This window comes from Dasypus novemcinctus, chromosome 12 (genome assembly GCF_030445035.2).
Source record: "Dasypus novemcinctus isolate mDasNov1 chromosome 12, mDasNov1.1.hap2, whole genome shotgun sequence".
NCBI lineage: Eukaryota > Metazoa > Chordata > Mammalia > Cingulata > Dasypodidae > Dasypus > Dasypus novemcinctus.
The window spans coordinates 1,076,452-1,100,178 of NC_080684.1; positions in this window are offsets into that span (position 1 = coordinate 1,076,452).

The window sequence follows — 23,727 nt, forward strand, 5'->3', positions numbered from 1 at the left end:
CCTTGGTGGATAAAATGGCAGAAAAGAGCAGGAGACAATGCAATATTAGCAACCAAGAAAAAAGAAAAAAGAAAAAACACAAACGCCATGGACTAGGGTAATCAAGGACCTCAGATGGACCTCAGGGCATGGTGGATTCAGGGATGGGAAGTCTGTCATATTGCAGACTCAAGGTGTGAGTCTCTGAAGCATGGGCCACAAGGGTTTAGGAGACACAGACCTGGGAACCATGCTTCTGGTTAACAGGGGGCCTGGGAGCACCGCAGTGCAACACAGCCTTCAGGGATCCCTGCAGTTGGGCATCAGCACTGGGGGAGAGGTCCCACCTGCAACCTCTGACCTCTGTGTCAGAAACTCAAAATTCCACCTCTCACTAGAATCTCTTCTCACTGTCTCACCAAATCGACATTCAGACACCTCCTGCCCTGCAAGCCCCCGAAACAGCCTGCTAGGTGTGCCGCTGCACTACATAGAGTTCAGGGACCACCACAGATGGGCTGCTAGCCCTATGGGGAGGGGTTCCTCCTGGAACTTCTGACCTCCATGTCAGAAATCAAGAGTTCCACCTCTTGCAAGAATCTCTTTTGTCACTGTCTCACCAGATCAACATCCAGACACTTCCTGCCCTGCAAGCCCCCGAAACAACCTGCTCAGGGGTTGGGAACACCCCACACAACAAAGGGCCCAGGTATCACTGCAGCCCAGCCACCAGCCCTAGGGGGAGTGGCTCCAGCCAGAACCTCTGACCTCCCTGTGAGAAACCCAAAATTCCACCTCTCACAAAAATCTCCTCCGTCACTGTCTCACCAAATCGACTTCCAGAAACCTCCTGCCCTGCAAGTCCCCTGAAACAGCCCACTCAGTGTTTGGGAACTCCCCACATAACAAAGATCCCAGGGATCATCATGGCCCAGCCACCAGCCCTAGGGGGAGGAGCTCCAGCCAGAACCTCTGACCTCTGTGTCAGAAACTCAAAATTCCACCTCTCACAAGAATCTCCTCAATCACTGTCTCACCAAATCAGCTTCCAGACACCTCCCACCCTGCAAGCCCCCAAAACAGCCCACACAGATCTTGGGAACTCTCCAGTACAGCAAAGCCTTTAGGAATCACCACTGCTGGGCCGCTGGCCTCAGTGGGAAGTGTCCTACCCTCAACTCCAACCTCCATGAAAGAGACCCAAAATTCTACCTCTTATAAGAATCTCCTCTGTCACCATCCCACCAAAATGATATACAGACACCTCCTGCCCTGCAAACACCCAAAACAGCCCAGTCCAGCAGGAGTCCAACCCTACTCAGGTGCTTCTTTGCAGGAGAGATTATGAGGTGTACTCACTCAGATGCCATCTTGCCCTGCCTCCTGAATTAAGGATCTCGAGATAAGGATATTATCCCAGTGCTGTAAGTGCTACACAAGTGTTCTTATAAGAAGAGTCAGATGTAGATATGAATACACAGAAGAGAGGAGGTGAGGTTACAAATACAGCAGAAAGAGATATTTCAAGAGATTATGAAGTAGGCTAAAGATGGTGGAAGGAACCAAGAGTCAAGGAATGCTGAAAGCTACCAGAAGCTGAAACTGTTGGTATGGCAGCTCTAGAGACAGAAAAGGCAAGGAAACATAGTCTCCCTTAGAGCTTCAGGAGTTCAAGGGACACATCAGGTTCAAGCAAGTGAAACTGATTGTGGATTTCTTAACTGGAGAATTCTAACAGAATAAATTAGTGTCATTATAATCCACCAAATTTGTGGCAGGTTTTTACAGAGGCTGTAGGAAACTAATGCATAAAAAGCAATCTCTATAAATTATGCTTAAATGGAAAGTAATGTGAGATGTTGGAAAGCCACATGACTACTTGTCAGAGGAGTCAGAGAAATCAAATTAAATATATTGCAAGTAGTGGTAGTATAAAAAAGAATAACTGAGGTAGTCCTTATTATAACTTGATTCTATAAAAAGGTGAATAGTATCTGCATAGTTTTCTGCCTGAGAATGCCACTTCCACATAACTGAGGAACACAATATATTGTCTACCAAAAATTTACTTAAATTTATTAAAATTCAATTTCCTCAATAAAATTAACATCTTAATTAAACAACAGCACTGATTTATGAAAATCTTGATTTGGTCAAATATAAGTACATTTTATATTTCCTATTTGAAAGGAATTGCTTTTTTATTGAAGTAAAATCCATAAAACATATAATTATCCATTTTACAGTATAGAATTCAGTGGCATTTAATACATTCACAATGTTGTACAAACATTATTTCTATATAATTCCAAAATATTTTCACTATCCCAAAAGGTAACCCTGTGACATTAAGGTTTCAGTCCCAAGGCCTTCCTCCAGACTCTGACAACCACTAATGTGCTTCATTTTTTATCTGTGGAATTACCTCTTTGGTACATTTAATATAAATGGAAACATACAATGTATGACCTTTTGTGTCAAGATTTTTTCACTTAGTATAACATTTTCAAGTACATCCCAATTATATCATGTATCTGTACTTCATGGCTTTTTGTGGCTTAAAATATCCCATTGTATGAATATGCCACCTTTGATTAATCCACTTTATCCATTGGCATTCAGTGGGGTTATTCTCACTTTGGGCTGCTGTGAATACTGCTGACATGAACAGTCATGTTCATGTATTTGTTTAAATAACTTTTTTCAATTTATTGAGGTATTTATCTGGGAGTGAAATCTCTGAGTCACATGCTAATTTTAAATTTAACTGTTGAGGAATCATTTAACTGTTTACCACAGTGGCTACATCCTTTTACATTTCCACCTGCAATATATGAGGGTTCCAGTTCCTCCACATCATCCCCAGTACTTCTTTTCCTTTTATAAAAAGAAAATATCTATCTTAGAAGCATATTGCTCTGTGGTTTTTTCTTTTTTTGAGGCAATTTTAATACATCAAATTCCACTAAAGTGTTTAGTGTGGACTGCCAGGTGAATTCATTTTTTATTAGAGAAGTTGTGGGTTTACAGAACAATCATGCATGAAATAAAGGATTCCCATACACCCCCCACACACACAAACACCTTGCATTGGTGTGGAATATTTGTTACAATTAATGATAGTATATTCTAAGTAATTGTATAATTGATGTTTTAAACAGCTTTATTGACAAAATTCACATATCATAAATCTATCTATGTAAAGTGCACAATTCAATGATTTTTAGTATATTCACACATATCTTCAAGCATTACTACAGTCTATTTTAGTACATTTTCTTCACCTCATTAAGAAACTCTAGATGCAATTAACATGTACTAGAACGGCTAAAATAAAAAACACTGACAAAACCAAATTCTGGTGCAGATGTAGAGAAATAGGAACTCTCATTTACTGCTGGTGATAAAGGAAAATGTTACAGGCATTTTGGAAAACAGTTGGGCAGTATCTGCTAATGTCAAATATGGTTTTATTATAGTATCCAGCAATGTTCCTCCTAGGTATTTACACAAATGAGTTGAAAACTAGCCTGCACATCAATGTTTATGGCAACATTGTGAGTAATTGCCAAAAATTGGGAGTAAAAATGATGACTTTCAGTAGTTGAATGTATAATCAAATGGTGGTACATTCATACATGGAGAATTATTCAACAATAAAAATAATGTGGAGGAGGTGGGGCAAGATAGGAGGAGGTGGGGCAAGATGGCATCTGAGTGAGTTCACCTCATAATCTCTCCCTCAAAGAAGCAGCAGAGTAGGGTCAGGGTCCTGTTGGAGCAGACGTTTCGGGGCCTTGCAGGGCAGAAGGTGTCTGGACATTGATTTGGTGAGACAGTGAGAGAAAAGTTTCTTGCAAGAGGTAGAAGTTTGGGTTTCTGACATGGAGGTCACAAGTTGTGGGCAGGGCTTCCCCCTAGGGTTGGTGATCCCTGAAAACTGTTTGTTGTGCTGCAGTGTTCCCAAACCCCATGTTTACTGGATGTGTGGTTCCCAGGTCCATATCCCCTAAACCCCCATAGCCCATGCTCCACAGACTCACACACCTTGAGTCCACAATATCCCAGACTTTCCATTCCCGAATCCATCATGACCTGAGATCTGCCTGAGGTCCGTGATTACCCTAGTCCTTTTTTTTTTTTTTTTTTTTTTGAGCTTGGAGGAGCATACCTCCTGGCTTGGGAAGAGCCTGGGAAGAAAGAGAGGTGAATCTGCTGAGAAAGAACAATTTACCTAAATGTCCTGGGATAGAAAACTTGGTCTGGGAGAAGGTGGAGTCAGAAAATCAATTAGACCTCCTCTAGAGCACCTAAGGGGGAGGGACTGTAGGACATGATTTCCAAGCTTCCAATAGCATATTTGGGGTTTCTGGTGAGGTGTAGGTGCTCTCACACTGGAAATAAAGAGTCATTGTCTTTTGTGTTGAGCTTGGTTCACCAAAGACCCACTTGAATCTCCTACTGGACTCATGCAGCTTTCCTGCTGCCATGGGAGAGAGGGAAGGGAGGAAAGGACAAAGGGGGAACATCAGATCCCTAAGCATAATAAATAACTGCAAAGAGGATTCGTAGATTGAAACTTTGGTGGGTTTTTTTGTTTGTTTGTTTGTTTTTGTCGTGGTTGCTATTGCTGCATTGTCTCCTGGTTTGTGCTTCCATTTTATCCCCCAAGGCCCTTTTTCTTTTCATTAGTTTTTTTCTCATTTTCTTTTTCTTGCTTGCTTCCCTCCCTTTTATGTTCCCTCTTTTTTTTTTTGTATCTTTTTTTTCTCTTTTTCTTCCTTTGGCTTCTTTTTTCTTTTCTTTTTTTTATATAATAGGTGCTACAAGGAGCACTTCACCTTTGCTGTGTTTTCTCATCCTCCATTTCCTCTTTTCTGTGTGTATTGATTTTGGCCACCTACACAATCCCCTTTCCTTTCCATCTTTCTATCCTTCATGAACTACTGTTTCTCTTACATTCCACTGCCCTTTGTTTGGCCCCCAAATTGTCTGACGATTTATTTCTAATATCTTTGTTCTGTTTCTGTCTTTTATTCACTCTTTATATTATTGTCTTTCTTTTCTCTTTCCCTCTCTCATGAAAACATTGACCTTTCAATTCATACTATATTCCTCCCCATATTCAGTTGACTGTCTCATTACAGGTACTCTACACAGCTTACATGAGTCTAATATCCATTCTCCTATATCTCACATCATTCCTCTGTTAACATTTATTATAAATACTAATTTATACATTTTCTTTTCTTACTCAATTTGCTTTCCCTGGCCCTAATATTTTCCTTCAAAGTGAACTTAGCCAGCAACAAGAAAATAGAATAAGAAGAACAAAGTAGAAAAAGAAGACATAACATGTACACAAAAACAACTAATTAAACCCAAACACTAGACAAAGAAACTAAGGAACTGATTAAACCTGTCAAGATAAAATGATGACCAGACAGTAACAAGACATGACAAACCAAACTAATAATCAGGAAAACATGGCCCAATCCAATGAACAAACTAAAAACCAGGAAGAGGAGGAGAACATCGCACAAGTAATTAAAGCTCTCAAAATATATATTAGTCACCAATTTAATGATGTAAGGGAAGAGATAAAGAATATGAAGAAGAGGGGGAGGAGACAAGATGGTCGCTGAGTGAACTTGCCTTTGTGGTCTGTCCCGTGAAGAGACGGCTGGGTGCGGCTGCAGGTTCTCCAAGGAGGGGCTTTTTCAGGATTTTTGCAGGGCAGAAGTGCCTGGACATCGATTGGGTGGAAAGGTAATGGAGAGGATTGGTCTAGTAGATATAATTTGGGTTCTATTGCCAGCAGGTGAGACCTGCACACGGGCTCCTCCCTATTGGGGGTGGGGGGAACTGCGGTCCTGCCCTGCGGTTCCACTTTTAGATGGCTCTGAAGGGCTAAGGAGTTCGCGAGTTCTGGGCAAGCTGTTGGCGGGTTGATGTGACGGGTCGCCTTTGCGGATTGATTTGGGAAGATAGATGGTGTTTTGTTGTGAAGCGGGAGAAACTTTTGAGTGCGAATACAAACAATAGTGCTTCTGCCTGAAGCCCCACCCCCAAAAGCCCGGCAGCCGATCTCCAACTCAAATAGGCTGTAGGCAATAAAGAGAAGTAATTGGAAAATTGTTGTAGGCTGCAGCAAGGGAGGGGGACATGTCTGGAAGCCGATTAGGGAATATTCTGCGAAGCTTGGGAATTCCGGTTTTGGAATGTTTTCGGTGTCACAGGCCGGGCTTCGGATCTGTACTAGTAAAGTGGCTGTGGTGTAGAGGCGCCCTCTCATGGCAGTGGTTTGGAATCACAGGACAGGAGCTGTCCAAAAGCTGAAGTGAGATATACCCATAATGAGCCCAGCTAAGTAAGTGAATTGCAGTGTTCAGACATAATATAGAGTTTGCGGATCTGACTTCCCCCATAGGGCTGGCACCCAGCTGTGGGGATCCCTGAGGGCTGTGTTACACTGTGGGGCTCCCAGGCTTCCTGTTGACCAGATTGGAGGTTGCCAGGTCTGAATTCCCTAAACTCTGGTGGCACACACCACAGAGACTCACACTTCTTGAGTTCTCAATATCTCAGACTTTCCATCCCTGAATCCATCACGCACTGAGGTCCATCTGAGGTCCTTAAATGCCCTAGCCTTCAACATTGGCATTTTTTCTTTATCGTTTCATTTTGTTTTGTTTTTATTTTCATTTTGACTTATTCTTTACTTTTTTCAATTTCCTGATTGCTAACACCGCATTATCCCCTAGTCTTCTCTCACAGCGTATCCCCCAAAGTCTTTTTTTACTCAGTTATTTAAGGTGTTTTTTTTTTTGTGGTAGGTGCTGTGTAGTGGGTGTTTTAATTCTGGTTCGTGTATATCTGTTTTTTTTTTTCTTTCCCCTACCTGTTCCCCACCCTTTTCCCACCCTCTTTTCCTTTCTTCCTCTCGTCCCTTCCCCCCCTTTTTTTTCCTTTTTTTCTGTTGTCTCTCTCCCTCTTGTCCCTCATATTCTACTTAGTTTATTTTAACTCAATTATACAATAGGTGCAGCAGGAAACACCTCACATTCGCTGGGTTTTCTCATCCTCCACTGCCTCATTTCTGTGTGAACTGATTTAGGCTACTGACACTATCCTCTTTCCCCTACATCTTGATATCCGCCACCATCTACTGTCTCTCCTATATTCCACCTCCCACCTCCCTTTCTTTGATCCACGAAGGGTCTAAGTCTTAATTCCTAATACCTTTGTTTTGTTCTCTGTCTGTTATACACTCTTGAAACTATTACCTTTCTTTTCTCTTTCTCTCTCTCACAAAAACAATAGCTTTTTAGCTCATACCATATTCCTCCCATAGTCAATCATCTACCTCATAATAAGTACTCTACCTACTGCTATAACTCTACACAATTTACATGAATCTAACCTCCATCCTCCCAGATCTCATATTCTTGCTTTGTTAACATATATCACCAATACTACTTTACACTTTTCCCTTGCTTACACAATTGCCTTTCCCCAACACTAATACTTTCCTTTAAAGTGAACTTAACCAACAACAAGAAATTAGAATAAGAAGAAAAAAGTGACAAAGAGAAGATATAACACCTATGCAAAAATAACAGCTAATTAATCTCCAAGAGTAGACAAAGAAGCTAAGGAACTGATTAAATCTGTCAAGATAAAGAGATGACCAGAAAGCAACAAAAATCTACAAACCAAACCAGTAATCAGGAAAACATGGCTGAATCCATTCAACAAACCAAAAATCACGAAGGGGAGCAAAACTTTGCACAAGCAATGAAAGATCTCAGAACATTTATCACCGAAAAATTTGACGAAGTAATGAAAGAGGTTAACAACATGAAGACATCACTTGGAGGGGAAATTGCAGACATACGCAAAAACATAACAGATATGATGGGAATGAACACCACAGTTCAAGAAATCAAAAATACACTTGCAGCAAATATCAGCAGACTAGAAGAGACAGAGCAGAGAATTAGTGATGTGGAAGACAGTACATCAGACATCAAACAGATAGTAGAAGGGGTCAATAAGAAGATAAAAAAAATCCAGTTAGGACTTAGGGACCTGAATGACAATGCAAAATGCTCAAACATACGTATTATAGGCATTCCAGAAGGTGAAGAGAAGGGAAAGGGGTCAGAAGGAGTGTTGCAGGAAATAATGGCTGAAAACTTCCCAAATCTACTGAAAGAGACAGATGTGCATATCCAAGAAGCACAGTGCACTCCACTAGTCATAAACCCCAACAGACCCACCCCAAGACATATACTTGTCAAATTATCCAATGCTCAAGACAAAGAGAAAATCCTAAAAGCAGCAAGAGAAAAGAAAACCATCACATACAAGGGAAGCTCAATTAGATTAAGTGCAATTTCTCATCTGACACCATGGAGGCAAGAAAGCAGTAGTATGATATAGTCAAGGTACTAAAGGAAAAAAATTTCCAACCAAGAATACTCTATCCAGCTAAACTAGTGTTCAAACATGATGGAGAGTTCAAAATATTCACAGACAAACAGAAACTGAAAGACTATACCAACAAGAAACCTCCCCTTCAAGAAATTCTAAAGGGAGTTCTGCAGGAAGAAAGGAAAAAACAGGAAAGGCAGAGTTGGAGGAGAGTATAAGAGCAACAACAACAACAAAAAAGACAAAAAAATACAAACAAAATATGACAAACACAAATCCAATCAAAATATGGCTAACACAAATAATTTCTTGAAAGTAATAACACTGAATGCCAACGGATTAAACTCACCCATCAAAAGATTCAGACTGGGACATTGGTTAAGGAAATATGACCCATCCATATGCTGTCTACAAGAGACACATCTTAGACCCAGAGGCGCATGGAGATTAAAAGTGAATGGCTGGAAAACAATCATACAAGCTAACAATAACCAAAAAAAGGCAGGAGTAGCTATATTAATGTCAGACAAAATAGACTTTAAATGTGAAACAATTGTGAGAGACAAAGAAGGATACTACATTTTAGTGAAAGGGAAAATCTGTCAAGAAGATTGAACAATCATAAATATTTATGCCCCTAACAAGGGTGCCTCTAAATACATGAGGCAAACGCTGGAAAAACTAAGTGAAACAATAGATACATCTACAATTATAGTGGGGGATTTTAATACACCACTATCAACTCTGGACAGAACATCTCAAAAGAGAATCACCAAAGAAACAAAACATCTGAACAGTATATTAGAGGAGCAGGATCTAATAGACATATATAGATCGCTACACCCAAACACAGCAGGATATACATTTTTCTCAAGTGCACATGGATCATTCTCCAAGATAGACCTTATGCTAGCCAACAAAGAAAGGTTGAATGAATTCAGAAAGATCAAAATCATACAAAACAATATCTCTGACCACAGTGGAGTCAAGCTGGAAATTTGCAAGGGACAGAAACCCAGATTTCACACCACGATTTGGAAATTAAACAGCACACTGTTAGAAAAACAGTGGGTCAAAGAGGAAATCTCAAAAGAAATCAATGACTACCTTGAATCAAATGATAATGATAACACAACATACCAAAATTTATGGTATGCAGCAAAACCAGTACTGAGAGGGAAATTTATAGCCATAAATTCATATATCAAAAAAGAAGAAAGAGCAAAAATTGAAGAATTAACTGCACATTTGAAGGAATTAGAAAAACAACAACAAAGTGACCCAACAGGAAGAAAAAGGAAGGAAATAACAAAGATAAGAGCAGAACTAAATGAAATAGAAAATAAGAAAGCACTTGAAAACATAAACAAGACCAAGAGCTGGTTTTTTGAGAAGATCAACAAAATTGACAAACCTTTAGCGAGACTAACAAAGAAAAAAAGAGAGAAGATGCAAATACGCAAAATAAGAAATGAGAAAGGCGATATCACCACTGACCCCACAGAAATAAAGACTATCATAAGAGGATACTTTGAAAAACTATATTCCAACAAAAATGACAATCTAGAGGAAATGGACAAATTCCTAGAAACACATAAGCAGCCCATATTGACAAAAGAAGAAATTGATGATCTTAACAAACCAATCACAAGCAGAGAGATAGAATCAGCTATTAAAAATCTTCCAACTAAGAAGAGCCCAGGGCCAGATGGCTTCACAGGTGAATTCTACAAAACATTCTGGAAAGAACTAACACCAATCCTGCTGAAACTATTCCAAAAAATCTAAACAGAAAGAACATTACCCAACTCCTTCTATGATGCCAACATTACCCTAGTACCAAAGCCAAACAAAGACATCACAAGAAAGGAAAATTACAGACCAATTTCTCTAATGAACCTAGACACAAAAATACTTAAAAAAATACTTGCTAATCGTATTCAACAACACATTAAACGTATTATACACCACGACCAAGTGGGATTCATCCCAGGTATGCAAGGATGGTTCAACATAAGAAAATCAATCAACGTAATACACCATATAAACAGATTGAAAGAAAAAAATCACGATTATATCTATTGATGCAGAAAAAGCATTTGACAAAATACAACACCCTTTCTAGATAAAAACACTCCAAAAGATTGGAATACAAGGAAATTTTTTGAACATGATAAAGAGTATATATGAAAAACCTAAAGCCAATATTGTTTACAATGGAGAAACCCTAGACTCTTCCCTCTAAACTCAGGAACAAGACAAGGATGCCCACTGTCTCCGCTCCTATTTAACATTGTCTTAGAAGTACTTGCTCGAGCACTGAGGCAAGAACCAGAAATAAAAGGCATTCAAATAGGAAAGGAAGAAGTCAAAATTTCATTATTTGCAGATGACATGATCCTATACATAGAAAACCCTGAGAGATCTACAACAAAGATTCTAGAACTCATAAATGAGTTTAGTAAAGTCGCAGGTTATAAGATCAATGCGCAAAAATCAGTAGCATTTCTGTACACCAATAATGAGCAAGATCAGGAGGAAATCAAGAAACAAATACCATTCACAATAGTAAATAAAAAAATCAAATACTTAGGAATAAATTTAACTAAAGAGGTAAAGAACTTATACACCGAGAACTATACAAGATTGCTCAAGGAAATCAAAGAAGACCTAAATAAATGGAAGACTATTCCTTGTTCATGGATAGGAAGACTGAACATTATTAAGATGTCTATCCTACCAAAACTGATCTACACATTCAATGCAATCCCAATAAAAATCAACGCAGCCTTCTTTAAGGAACTAGAAAAACTAACTATGAAATTTATTTGGAAAGGAAAGAGACACCAAATAGCCAAAGACATACTGAAAAAGAAAAACGAAATTGGAGGAATCACACTACCTGACTTCAAAACATACTATAAAGCTACGGTGGTGAAAACAGCATGGTATTGGCATAAGGAGAGACATATAGACCAATGGAATCGAATTGAAAGCTCTGATATAGAACCTCACATATACAGCCACATAATATTCGATAAAGCCACCAAACCCTCTCAACTGGGAGAGAGTGGCCTATTCAACAAATGGTGTCTGGAGAACTGGATAGCCATATGTAGAAGAATGAAAGAGGATTACCATCTCACACCTTATACAAAGATCAACTCAAGATGGATCAAAGACCTAAATATAAGAGCCAAGGCCATAAAAACCTTAGAAAGCAGTGTAGGAAACATCTACAGGACCTTGTAATAGGAAATGGATTTATGAATATCTCACCAAAAGCACGAGCAGCAAAAGAACTAATAGATAAATGGGACTTCCTCAAAATTAAAGCCTTCTGCACCTCAAAGGAGTTTGTCAATAAAGTAAAAAGGGAGCCCACACAGTGGGAGAAAATATTTGGCAACCATATATCTGATAAGAAACTTATAACTTGCATATATAAAGAACTCCTATATCTTGAAAATAAAAAGATAAACAACCCATTTAAAAAATGGGAAAAAGACTTAAACAGACACTTCTCTGAAGAAGAAATAAAAATGGCAAAAAAGCACATGAAAAAATGTTCCAAATCTCTAGCTATCAGGGAAATGCAAATCAAAACCACAATGAGATACCATCTTACACCCATAAGATTGGCAGCTATGAAAAAAACAGAAGAATACAAGTGCTGGAGAGGATGTGAAGAAAGGGGAACACTCATCCACTGCTGGTGGGAATGCAGAAGGATCCAACCATTCTGGAGGACAGTATGGCGGTTTCTCAAAAAACTAGCCATAGATTTGCCATATGACCCAGCAATACCACTGCTGGGTATATACCCAGCAGAACTGAAAACAAGGACACAAACCAATATATGTACACCAATGTTCATAGCAGCATTGTTCACTATCGCCAAAAGTTGGAATCAACCCAAATGCCCATCAACAGATGAGTGGATCAATAAAATGTGGTATATACACACAATGGAATACTACTCGGCTGTAAGAACAAACACACTACAAACACATGTGATAACATGGATGAATCTTGAGAACCTTATGTTGAGTGAAGCAACCCAGACATTGAAGGACAAATACTACATGACCTCAATGATATGAAATAACCAAGCTGCCCTAGATAGCAAGAGACTGAGCGATAGGCTTACAGGAAATCGGAGGGTGGAGGAAGGATGTGAGCCGATGTCTGCAGGGGTGGAATTTAAGACGAGATGGTGGTAAGTATGAACACAAAGAAGAGATAAAAGGGGGGCAAGGTGTTGCCTTTGGTTGGGGCTTTGCGGGTTTGAGGGTGGCTGGGGAGGGGCGGATGGGTAACATTGCCCAAAAGTGGGGGGAGGGAGGGGTAGCATACAAACACAGGAGAGGGTCAGGTGTTGGTGGAGAGTAAAATGCCGAGAAAATCATATCAAAATATAATAAAGAGGGTTACCTGTTTAGAATGCTCGGAGGGGAGGGTCTGATGCAGGACGGGCTCCTGGGGAATGTCTAAATGCTCATTCTGCCAGAGTGGGTGACACCATGGGGTAGAAACCCAAGTAGTGAGAGTGGGGGTGGACCCACATCCTGGGGAGGACTAATGCCATCAAATAGAGGGGACTGTATCCCTCAGGAGAAAGGGTGGCTCCCAGGGCATTGGGACAGTTGAGCAAGTTAGGCCCTGAACACTATTCCATCTATCTCTGGAAGTGGTTCCTCGGGAAACGGAGGTTGGCTGTTACTGTGGGCACCAAGGTGGAAGGGAAAATGGACGTTAAATGTGTGGAACCAAGGTAAATGGGGGGTAAGAGAGGAGTTTCGTGAGAGTACACAAGGATGGATATAAAGCATGTAATATTACACCATAACATATAGGAGATGACAAACTGATAATGTAAACCATAATGTAAAACATAGGATAACTAAGAATGTAAAAAACTGTGCATCCTAAAGTATGCACCATAATGTAAGCACAGAGGTCACCTTGTTAGAAAGCTATTGTCTCAGACTCTGTACATCACGTTAAGTAAATATGATGTGAATAGGGTGTAAGAGTATCGCTGTGGAAGGGAAAAGGTTTTGTGGTGGATGTATGGGAGTGCTGTATATTATGTATATGCATTGCTGTGGTCTAGGGCTCCTGTGAAGAGAAGCTCAATAATTAGGGGGAAAAAAGAAAAAAGAAAAAGATAGGATGTAGAATTTTTTCCAAGTCAACACATAGTCTTTAACCTTTAAACCCATTGCTATATGCCATCTCCTAGTAAGGGACCCTGACATTATATTGGGCTTCAAATTTCAGGGAGTTCTGGATCACAGAGTGGTTCAACAATGGCAATGGAGAGATACTGGTATAGGATACCATTGACAGGTGATATATGGCTGACAGGGAGCTGTACAGAACATATGTCCAGGGTGCATGGTAATGTTTGGATATACTCATAGTGGCAACAATTAAAAACCACAGCAGGGGGGGTACTGGGTTCCTGGCCAGTGGTGCTCTGTCATGGTCCCTAGGGGAGCAGTGACAGTCTCCCAGGTGCAGCGGCGGGGACCGGGAGGGAGTGAGGGTTCAACAGTGAGCCCCTGACGCGAATGACTATGCTTGTGAGCTGATAAGCCTAAAATAAGAACAAGGCCTAGAGCAGCATTGTGCCTGGGAATTTCCTCCTGTCAGCCTTCATGTTACTCAAATGTGGCCAGTCTCGAAGCCAAACTCAGCATGTAAATGCAATACCTTCCCCCCAGCGTGGGACATGACACCCGGGGATGAGCCTCCCTGGCACCGAGGAACCACTATCAACTACCAACTGATGATGCAACTGGAAAATGACCTTATATGGAAGGTTCAATGCGGATCAGCAGAATATCCCTGTCTACATAAAATAACATGACTTTAAAATGCTGTTTGACCTAATGTAAGGGGGAAATGGAAAGGAGAAATGAGTTTATATGGCTACGAGTCTCTAAAAAAGAGTCTGGAGGCTGTCAGAAGGACTGCCCTTATGCACAACTGAGCAGAGTCTGAGAGACAGATAAAGCAGATACAACCCCCAGGTATTGGTTCCTTTGAGGGCTAAAGAGACCCATGGGAGTTATGGTCATGGCTGATGGGGTTAACTACCAGGTCAGATGGCCCCTCTTTGGAAATGGTGTTTATGTGTGATGAATCTGGACTCGGATGGGATCTCTCTTCATAAGACTTTCATGCTAATGTCCTGGAGGTGCAGTTAGTGTTGGGGTTTAAGATATATTTAGGGGATTTGAATCTCTGGACTGACAATGTGATAGCCAGGTCCTGAGCCTCAACAGACTCCAGCACCTACAATCTGATTCATTGGACTCACCACACTCAGCTAAGATGGAGTTGAAGAAGGACAACCACCACACCATGGAGCCTAGAGTGATTACAACTGAAAGTGGGAGGATTGCATCCAGCATCCAGGTGGAATCTGAGCCTCCTCTTGACATAGAGGTGCAATGGACACAACCAATCCAATGTCCACATAGAAAAGGTGGCATTGGATTGGGAAAAGTGGACATGGTGGCTGATGGGTATGGGGAAAGGCAGGAAGAGATGAGAGGTGGAGGCGTCTTTGGGACATGGAGCTGCCCTGGATGGTGCTTCAGGGGCAATCACCGGACATTGTAAATCCTCACAGGGCCCACTGGATGGAATGGGGGAGAGTATGGGCCATGATGTGGACCATTGACCATGAGGTACAGAGGTGCCCAAAGATGTACTTACCAAATGCAATGGATGTGTCATGATGATGGGAATGAGTGTTGCTGGATGGGGGGAGAGGTGGGGTGGTGGTGGTGGGGTTGAATGGGACCTCATATATATATATTTTTTTAATGTAATATTATTACAAAGTCAATAAAAAAAGAAAGAATAAAAAAGAATATGAAGAAAACACTTAGAGAGAATACAGAAGGAATTGCAATCATACATAAAAAGATAATGGATATGATGGTGATGAACAGTACAATTCAAGAAATCAAAAATAGACTCTAGCAAATAACAGCTGTTTAGAAGAGGCAGAGGAGAGAACTAGTGATGTGGAAGACAGTACATCTGAAATCAAACTAATTGATAAAAAGATACAAAAAATCCTGCTGGAACTTAGGGACCTGAATGACAATGCAAAATGCACAAATATATTCATTATAGGCATCCCAGAAGAAGAGAAGGAAAAGGGGACAGAAGGGGTGTTGGAGGAAATAATGGCTGAAAACTTCCCAAATCTACTGAGGGAGATGGATGTACATGTCCAGGAAGCACAACGCATGCCAAACAGCATAAATCCCAACAGGCCTACGCCAAGACATATACTTGTCAAATTACCCAATGCTCAAGAAAAAGAGAAAATTCTAAAAGCAGCAAGAGAAAAGACAACCATCACAGATAAAGGAGGCTCCATAAGATTAAGTGCTGATATCTCATCTGAAACCATGGAGACAAGAAGGTAGTGGTATGATATAGTCAAGGTACTAAAAGAAAAAAATTTCCAACCAAGAATACTCTACCCAGCTAAGCTAGCATTCAAAAATGATGGAGAGTTCAAAATATTCACAGAAAAGTGGAAACTAAAAGAGTATGCCAACAAGAACCCTGCCCTTCAAGAAATACTAAAGGGAGCTCTGCAGGAAGAAAGAAAACAACAGGAGAGGCAGAGTTGGAGGAGAGTGTAAGAGCAACTAAAAACAGAAAAAGAGAAGGAAAAAACAAACAAATATGACAAACATGAGTCCCAAGAAAATATGGCTAACATAAATAATTCCTTGACAGTAATAACAGTGAATGTCAATGGATTAAACTCACCTGTCAAGAGACTCAGACTGGAAGATTGGATAAGGAAATATGACCCATCTATATGCTGTACAAGAAACACATCTTAGACCCAGGGATTCAAGGAGGTTGAAAGTGAATGGCTCAAAAAAATTCCTACAAGCAAACATTAACCAAAAAGGGCAGGAGTAGCTATATTAATATCAGACAAAATAGACTTGAAATGCAAAACAATTGTGAGAGACAAAGATGGACACTACATATTAGTGAAAGGGATAATCTTTCAAGAATGAACAATCATAAATATTTATGCTCCTAACAAGGGTGCCTCCAAGTACATGAGACAAACACTGGAAAAACTAAATGAAAGAATAGATGCCTCTACAATTATAGTGGGAGATTTTAAAACACCACTATCAACTTTAGACAGAACATCTCAAAAGAGAATCAATAAAGAAGCAAAAACTTTGAACAGTATATTAAGGAGCTGGACCTAATAGACATATACAGAACATGACACCTGAATACAGCAGGATATACATTTTTTTCAGGTGCACATGGATCATTCTCCAAGATAGACCGTATGCTAGGCCACAAAGTAAGTCTTGATGAATTCAGAAAAGATAGAAATCATACAAAATAATTTATCTGACTGCAGTGGAGTGAAGCTGGAAAACTACAAGGGCCAGAGGGCCAGATTTCACACCAACATATGGAATTAAGCAACACACTCTTAAAAAAAGAGTGAGTCAAGAAGGAAATCTCAAAAGAAATTAATAACTACCTTGAAACTAATGAAAATGATAACACAACATAACAAAATTTATGGGATGCAGCAAAGCAGTGCTTAGAGGGAAATTTATAGCCATAAATTCATACATCAAAAAAGAAGAAAGAGCAAAAATTGAAGAACTAACTGCACATTTGGAGGAATTAGTAAAAAAACAACAAAGTAATCCCACAGGAAGAAGAAAGTAAGACATAACAAAGATAAGAGCAGAACTATATGAAATAGAAAATAAGAAAGCACTTGAAAAGATAAACAAGACCAAGAGCTGGTTCTTTGAGAAGATCAATGAAATTGACAAACTCTTAGTGAGATTAACAAAGAAAAAAAGAGAGAAGATGCAAATATACAAAATAAGAAATGAGAAAGGAGAACTCACCACTGACCCCACAGAAATAATGACTATCACAAAAAGATACTTTGAAAAAACTATATTACAACAAGAAGGACAATTTAGAGGAAATGGACAAATTCCTAGAAAGACATAAGCAGTTTCTATTGATGAAAGAAGAAACTGATGATCTCAACAAACCAATCACAAGTAAAGAGATAGAATCAATCATTAAAAAGCTCCCAACTAAGAAGAAACCTTGGCCAGAAGGCTTCACAGGTGAATTCTACAAAACATTCCAGAAAGAACTAACGCCAATCTTGCTGAAAGTCTTCCAAAAAACTGAAACAGAAGGAACATTGCCTAAGTCATTCTATGATGCCAACATTACCCTAGTACCAAAGCCAAACAAAGACACAAGAAAGGAAAATTAAAGACGAATTTCTGTAATGAACCTAGATGCAAAAATCCTCAATGTAATACTTGCTAATCATATTCAACCACACATTAAATGAATTATATTCAATGGCCAAGTGCGATTCATTCTGGGTATGCAAGGATGGTTCAACGTAATAAAATCCATCAATGTACTACACAATATAAACAGATTGAAGGGAAAAAATCACATGATCATATCCATAGATGCAGAAAAAGCATTTGACAAAATACAGCACCCTTTCTTGATAAAAACACTCCACAAGATCGGAATACAAGGAAAATTTTTGAACGTCATAAAGAGGATATATGAAAAACGCACAGCCAACATTGTTTACAATGGAGAAATTCTAAAATCCTTCCCTCTAAAGTCAGGAACAAGACAAGGATGCCCACTGTCTCCCCTTCTATTTAACATTGTCTTAGAAGTACTTGCTTGAGCACTGAGGCAAGAACCAGATATAAAAGGCATTCAAATTGGAAAGGAAGAAGTCAAAATTTCATTATTTGCAGATGACATGATCCTATACATAGAAAACCCCGAGAAGTCTACAAGAAGGCTTCTAGAACTCATAGATGAGTTCAGTGAAGTCACAGGTTAGAAGATCAATGCACAAAAATCAGTAGCATTTCTTTACACCAATAATGAGCAAGCTCAGAAGGAAATTAAGAAACAAATACCATTTAAAATATAAATTAAAAAATCTAAATCCCTAGGAACATACTTAACTAAAGATAAAAAAAAAAAAACCTTATACACAGAGAACTACACAACATTGTTCAAGGAAATAAGAGAAGACCTAAATAAATGGAAGAATACTCCCTGTTCATGGATAGCAAGACTAAATATTATTAAGATGTCTATCCTACCAAAATCGATCTACACATTCAATGCAATCCCAATAAAAATCAACACAGCCTTCATTAAGAAACTAGAAAAGATAGCTATGAAATTTATTTGGAAAGGAAAGAGGCACCAAATAGCCAAAGACATATTGAAAAAGAAAAACAAAATTGGAGGAATCACACTACCTGACTTCAAAACATTCTACAAAGCTACAGTAGTGAAAACAGCATGATATTGGCACAAGGAGAGACACGCAGATCAATAGAACTGAATTGAGAGTTCTGATATAGATCCTCATATATATAGTCATATAATATTCAATAAAGTCACCAAACCCTCTCAACTGGGAGAGAATGGCCTATTCAACAAATGTTGCCTGGAGAACTAGATATCCATATGTAAAAGAAAGAAAGAGAATTACCATCTCACATCTTATACAAAAATCAGCACAAGATGGGTCAAAGACCTAAATATAAGAGCCAAGACCATAAAGACTTTGGAAAGCAGTGTGGGAAGCATATACAATACCTGTAATAGGAAATGGCTTCATGAACATCACACCAAAAGCACGAACAGCAAAACAACAGATAGATAAATGGGACTTCCTCAAAATTAAAGCCTTCTGCACCTCAAAGGAGTTTGTCAAGAAAGTGAAAAGAGAGCCTACACAATGGGAGAAAATAGTTGGAGAAATAGCCATATATCAGATAGGAGACTTATAACCTGCATACATAAAGAACTCCTATATCTTGAAAATAAAAAGATAAACAATCCATTTAAAAAATGGGGAAAAAATATTTAAACAGACACTTCTCCGAAGAAGAATCACAAATGGCTAAAAAGCACATGAAAAAGTGCTCCAAATCTCTAGCTAACAGGGAAATGCAAATCAAAACTACAATGAGATACCATCTTACTCCCATAAGATTGGCAGTTATGAAAAAAGCAGAAGACTACAAATGCTGGAGAGGATGTGGAGGAATGAGAACACTCATACACTGCTGGCGGGAATGCAGAAGGATCCAGCCATTCTGGAAGACAGTTTGGTGGTTTCTCAAAAAACCAGCCATAGATTTGCCATATGACCCAGCAATTCCACTCCTGGATATATACCCATTAGAACTGAAAACAAGGACACAAACCGATATATGCACACCAATGTTCATAGCAGCATTGTTCACTATTGCCAAAAGTTGGAATCAACCCAAATGCCCATCAACAGATGAATGGATAAATAAAATGTGGTATATACATACAATGGAATACTACTCAGCTGTAAGAACAAATACACTACAAACACACGTAATAACATGGATGAATCTTGAGAACCTCATGTTGAGTGAAGCAACCCAGGCATTGAAGGACAAATACTACATGACCTCAATGATATGAAATAAGTAAACCGAGCTGCCTCATAGAGCTAGAGACTGGATGATAGGCTTACAGGAAATTGGGGGGGGGGGGTAGAGGAAGGATGTAAGCTGACACCTACTTGGGTGAAATCTATGATAAGCTTGAGATAAGTATTTGTACAAGGAAGGGTTAAAATGGGGGCATAGGGTTACCTTTGGGCAGGGCTTTGCAGGCTTGAGGGGGGCTAGGGTTGGGAGGCTGTATGTTCTCCCATGGCACACTGGGTGGACTGTGGGAGAGTGTAGGCTATGGTGTGAACCATTGACCACGACGTGCAGTAGTGCTCAGAGATATATTCACCAAGTGCAGTGAATGTGTCATGATGATGGAGGAGGTTGTTGCTTTGGGTGGAGGAGTGGGGTGAGGGTGGTGGAGGTTATATGGGGACCTCATATTTTTTAAAATGTAACATTAAAAAAATAAAGAGAGAAAAAAAATCTTATATTAGGTGTACTTTTCCCCTACCCAAATGGTTACTGACAACCTGTATTAGTATTATATACTTATTATAGTTCATTAGAGAATGTTCTTACATTGTTCAGTTAACTACAGTCCATCTTCCACCAAATGATTCCTTGTGTTATACAGTCCAATGCTTTGAAAAGTCCATTCAAAGCGTATACTCAGTGACTCTCATATTCATCAGAGAATTGTGCCATCATCACCTCAAATTTAGATTTTTATTACTCCAAAATAAATAATAACATACCCCTTATACCCCCTTAGGAAATAGAATACGGTTTCAGAATGGGAAGCTAATGCTTAAATTATGTAGCATTTTTAATAATATTCATTGTAAATGTGTAGAAATGAATAGAGTTGATGGTAATACATTTTAGTGAGTATAATTAACACTGCTGACTTATAAATGTGATTTTGACTGAAAGGGGTAGTCTGTAGATGTAATATTTCAATTGAAAGGAAGCTAGAGAATAATGTAGAGGCTGTATAATATAGTGATTTTCATGGTGGGTGGAGATTGTGTTTAATAGTATAAGATTGTTCTTTTAGAAAATGTTAAGAATAAAGGAAATTTTGAAGTTTACTGCACATAAGCTATCCCCACATTTCATATTGACTTGTGTCTGTTGCAATACATTTTTGTACAAAATTGACTTCATTTATGAAAATTTCTCCTAGGAAAAAGACTGTTTCCAGTTTTTTACTCTTTGGTACCAGATTAAATTTATCATCTCTGGGGCAGCACAAGAAATAGGATCTAAATGTGTGTCTGGGTAGCTTGAAGGAGAACATGTTTCCCCTGCCACTTTTCCCAGGACCTGCCACTACCAGTGGCAGCACTGAGGCCTCCCAACACCTCCAGACAATTCTAGGCTTAGAGCTCCAGGTGCTCAAGCCCAGGCCCCACCTGAACAATGGTTTTGCAGAATGACAGGCTAGGACATGAAGGAATAATTGCCAGAGAAAGGAGCAGGGGTAGGAATAGAGCTATGCTGCTGCTGGGGCCCATCCCCAGAAGGGGCCCACCACCTCACCCTAATAGGCTACACACACAGGGCCTGTGGCCTGCAGTTCAGTTCTCTAACTGCTTGTAGAATTTGAAGGCAATATTAGGCCAAGATTCTGACTTGCAAGTATCTATTAAGTCAACAGTCTTTGTGAGTGCAGAGCTAGCCAAGTTGAAGTTGCTGTAATTTGACCAAAGAGCTATGACCTGATTAGTACAATTAAAGCCCCAATTAATGGTAGTTGAGTGTAAAATCTCCCAGTAGTCCAAGGTTTTGCTCAGATAAATGATGGGAAGGACTCTGTTGCAAATCGTTGCAAATTGGTTTTAAATCATATGACCAGATTTAGGAGCAATTTGCTAATAATGTTCCAGGTCTTTTGGCAATTAAATATTTGTGACTCAAGTGACATTAGGTTGTAGTCAGCTTCTCCAATTTCTTGAATTACTATGGGCCATTTTCCTCAATTGTTGGTTCCACTACTGATAGACAAGCCTGCAATGTCTTTGTAATGCAGTGCATGTATTAGCCAAATTAGATGGCATGTAGCCCTCAGTATTTGACATTTTTGTTTGAAATAATGGCTTATTTGGATGATTTGAGGCTCTGGATTGCAAACAAATGAAAGCATCCAGAACAATAACAACAACAACAAAAAAAAACAAAAAACAAAAAACAGCCAACAGAATGATGTAGGCCTGCATTCAATAAGCTTTACCTTGGTTTATGCTGCTTCCCCCTCTTGGCATGAGTACCAAAAATAATATTATCCAAAAAAAATTGCTAATATTTTCTGGTTTTAATCACAGTGGGAGAGGGGTTTCGCCCCCCATTATTTTCTACTGTGATTATCATTTACCAAGTGGAGTTGCTTATCTCCCTTCTTGGTGGTACATACCTTTATGTAAATGGTCCTAAGGTAATAATTTAAATCTACAGAAGGAGATTCATGGGGAAAGATTAATCATCCATCCCATATATGCTGTAAAATGTGGAACATTCCTAGATAGTGGGAATTTAGGTTTAAATGTGTCCCATAAGAAATGGTCCCATAACAGATGCTGGAACTGTATGATAACCTGGCATTAATGGGCATGTATTGGGAAGCAGACTTGGCCCACTGGTTAGGGTGTCTACCACATGGGAGGTCCACAGTTCAAACCCTGGGCCTCCTTGACCCTTGTGGAGCTGGCCCACACACAGCACTGATGTGCACAAAGAGTGCTGTACCATGCAGGGGTGTCCCTGTGTAGGGGAGCCCCATGCACAAGGAGTGCACCCCATAAGGAGAGCCACCCAGTGCAAAAGAAAGTTCAGCCTGCCCAGGAATGGCACCGCACACATGGAGAGCTGACACAACAAGATGATGCAACAAAAAGAAACAGAGATTCCCATGCTGCTGACAACAACAGAAGCAGACAAAGAAGAACACGCAGCAAATAGACACAGAGAACAGACAGCTGGGGGGAAAGGGAGAGAAATGTTTTAAAATGGGCCTGTATTAGAGTTTTTTTGGAAACAGAATCAATAAGAGATATCTGTAAATAATATGAGCTATATAAGACTCTCACATGACCAGGAGGATGCACAAGTCCAGGTTCCTCAGGGAGGCTGCAAACCAGGAGCTCTGATGAAAGTCCAATGAAGACCTTGATGAGGTTCTGGAAGATGATGGCTATTCAAAGATGAGCTGGGAAATTCTCTCTGAATGCTGAACTCACTTCCCCTCTTAAGGCATTCAACTGATTAGATAAAAATCATTCATTGCTGACAGCAATATCCCAGGTTGAATGTACATGTAATCAGCCATCTATGCAATAAGCTCATTGATGACTAAAGCCCATAAATGTCCTTTTATTACAATTAGCACAGTGTTTGCTTGACCAAAAACTGGGCAGAATTAACTAGCTGAGTTGACAAATTATCTTAACAACCACAGAGCCCCAGGAGAGTATGCCTTAATGTGATCTCCCGTCCTGATGTGTTGGAGTAAAGGTAGAAAACCAATATGAATGATGAAAGATATTATGAAAGAGTCTCATGTATACAGAATCCTCATAAACATGAAAATGAGACATTACTCTTTTAACTATAGCAAAGAGCAACGGGAATGTTTGTAAAATTATGTGATGTAAGTCTTTCCAAAGGTCTGGAATTGAGATAAATTGGAATTTGGGGGAAAAAAATGAAACTCAAGCAACAAGGATCAATGGTGAATGTTCTGGGAAGATGGCATCAGAGTAGCTCAGAGAGGGTG